The sequence below is a fragment of the Nicotiana attenuata genome, unplaced genomic scaffold (genome assembly GCF_001879085.1).
Source record: "Nicotiana attenuata strain UT unplaced genomic scaffold, NIATTr2, whole genome shotgun sequence".
Lineage (NCBI taxonomy): Eukaryota > Viridiplantae > Streptophyta > Magnoliopsida > Solanales > Solanaceae > Nicotiana > Nicotiana attenuata.
Genome location: NW_017671182.1, coordinates 150,582 through 153,630, shown reverse-complemented (window position 1 = coordinate 153,630; position 3,049 = coordinate 150,582). Strand labels below are relative to the sequence as shown.

The following is a 3,049-nucleotide window of genomic DNA, read 5'->3' as shown; positions in this document are numbered from 1 at the left end:
AAATGCTGTATCTGGGCTCTTTTTTGTTGTCAGATTCATTCCTTTGATTCTTCACGATCTTTGAGTTTTAAATTGTCTTGAATAGGTACGAGCGTTGAATTACTTCTTAACTGATGTCCCGTGCCTCTTCATCTCTTTTTGCTCGTATTTGTTGTAACCCCTATCTCGTGACTAATCATGATTCTTTGACCTTTTGACCAATTCATGTGTCTGGGACACGTCACCTTTATAAATATGAATAAAATTTCCCCAATACAGCAATAGCTCATGAATGAAAAAATGAGGAAAATGATGGCACTATATTTCATCAAAAAATCCATCTGAAGAATACAGTATAAATGTGACTACCTTAGAAAAAGAGCAAGAATTGATATACATCGAGCGAAGAGAAAACCCATAAGACAAAACAAATTTACAGTTTATTATCTTCTAACTCAACATATAGATGAGCCAAGAAATGCTCCAATATTTTGACATTTCAATCTAGTAGCCTCCTCTAATGGCAATGTGACTTAGGGCTTTTTTCATTCATAACTATATCTCAGTAGCTTTGTAATAGTTGAAATGATAACACTTAGGAGTCAAACTATCATCTTTTTCCCTTAGTCTTGCCTTTACCAGGCTGAACTTGAGTTTTTTTCCGGCCTTTTTCCTTTTGATTTTCTCATTTGATTCAACTGTGGTAACATAAACACAAAAATCCAAATGTAAACACCATAAAAGCAAAAAATAAATTTGACTAAATTTCATATACCTGAAAAATAAGACAAAACCGACGAAAACACCATAATATACAAAAAGAGACATATATAATTCTTATCCAATTTAAAATACCCACATAATTATACGCAAAGAAAAAAGTACAATTTGCAAAGTAACTAGTTACCAAAAGAAGTTGATAATTGTTCCAATACAAGACACAAAATATTCAAGAACTATTATAATACACAAGCAAAAGTATATCGATTAGATTCTATATACCCAATATTGGTTGTAGTAATCAAGGTACATATAGTGATTACAACGCGAAATGGAAATAAAAAAAGTTTTGATATGTTGAGATGATGACCTTTCATTAAGATATTGCACTCCATGGCAGAGGAAGATCACAACTTTTGATTGACAATCTGTAGGAATAAATATATGTGAATAGTTTCATCCCTCTAAATTTAGTATGCATTCCTGTTAACACAACCCCAAATATTAGGATATATATCACAGACAAAGATTTGAAGATTCAACAAAATTTATAAGAAAAACCTTACAGAAAGTTAAATAACAAAAGTTAGAAAATGAACTCATTGCTTACCTTTCAATATCGAACAACTCCACATTAGCATGGAGGAAGATCTGAAAATATGAAATGAAACAAAACTTTAAAAAGGAAGAACATACAAAGGATAGAACCCATTAAAACCACAATAACTATGGTGTAACCGAAAACGCAATAAAAAAACAGGGGAAAGCAAATGGTCAGCATTAATATTTCTTTAATAGATATTGTAGCCTTTTAATAAGTCGGATTGAATGAAAAGACTAAAGAAAAAGAAAAAAATTCAAAAAAAAAAAAGAAGAGAAAAACAATAAGTGTGTTTCTTGGCTAAACAGATATGCCACATCATATTTTCTAAACCTTCTTTTATATATATACAGAGAGATAGATTGGTGTTCTTTTAGTAGTTGTTAAAGTAAACAACTGTTCAAGTTGAGCACACTATGAAAGAATATATATATATATATATATATATATATATATTGCTAACATACTACATGGAGGTAGTATATTAACATTGTACCCATATTTACTTTCCTTAAGTACCCCTAATAACAAATCAACAATACAAAAATTAGAGGGACAGCTTTTGTCTTTTCACCAAAACCTAAACCCAATTCTCTCTCTTACATTTTTCCCTCTCCGTCTATGGAAAAAAAACTCGAGGCATCAATGTTTACAGATTTTTTGCTTGTCTGTGAACTGTGAGACCCATGTAACCTAGAGCTCTGATACCAATTTGTCACGACCCGGAATTCCCACCCTCGGGAGTCGTGATGGCGCCTACTAGTGGGAGCTAGGCAAGCCAAACCTTAATTACCTTTTTCATTAACACATTTTCTCTTTTAACAAATATCAGCAATCGCATGCAAACGATGGAATTTAATAATTAAGCGGAAGTCTTAAATTAAAGAAACTGAATAGAAATGCGGAAATACGACATATGCCTCTACCCAAGAACTGGTGTCACAGTGTCACAGACTATCTAAGATTACTACATACAAGGTCTGAAGAAAAATACAGTAAACTGTTTCTGAACAAAAGATAAAGAAACAGAGAATGAAAATAGAGGGAGACGCCAGGGCCCGCGAACGCTTGCAGGTCTACCTTGGGTCTCCGGGTGGACTGAAGGAAGCCCTCCAACTACTGATGTTGTCCAATACCTGGATCTGTGCAAAAGAGAACAGAGTGTAGTATCAGCACAACCGACCCCATGTGCTGGTAAGTGCCCAGCCTAACCTCGGCGAAGTAGTGACGAGGCTAGGACCGGACTATCAATTAAACCTGTGCAGTTATATAATATATAGCGGAAAGTGAAGCAGGAATAATCAAATAAAGATGGGAGGGGGAAACATGCTGCAGGGGTAAGCCAGTATTAACAGTAAATCCAGAGTAACGGTCTAAGGGCAGCTTAGAATTTACAACGAACAAAAGAAACTAATATCCCAAAATAAACACACTTGTATCAATAATTGTTGCGGCGCGCAACCCGATCCCAATATATAACAACACTGTTGCGGCGTGCAACCCGATCCACAAATATCATTGTTGCGGCGTGCAACCCGATCCACATATAATATTGTTGCGGCGTGCAACCCGATCCACATATAATATTGTTGCGGCGTGCAACCCGACACACATATAGTATTAACAACAACCATAACAAGAGTCCCGACAAGGGATCAATAAGGTCTACACTATCCCGGCAATGAATTCGACAGCATAGGTAATTACGTCCCGGCAAGGGAGAAACAGCTATAACCAAACTTGTTACAA

At 35.3% G+C, this 3,049-nt stretch overlaps 1 long non-coding RNA gene across 1 annotated transcript; it reads right to left on the bottom strand.

Moving 5' to 3' along the window:
* Positions 1 to 326: 326 nt before the first annotated feature.
* Positions 327 to 1,693, bottom strand: LOC109206479. Its single transcript, XR_002064882.1, has 3 exons — positions 1,310 to 1,693; positions 1,070 to 1,182; positions 327 to 677 (listed from the first exon to the last, which is right to left on the bottom strand). It is a non-coding gene; the product is annotated as an uncharacterized LOC109206479 (long non-coding RNA).
* Between the last annotated feature and the right edge of the window lie 1,356 nt (positions 1,694 to 3,049).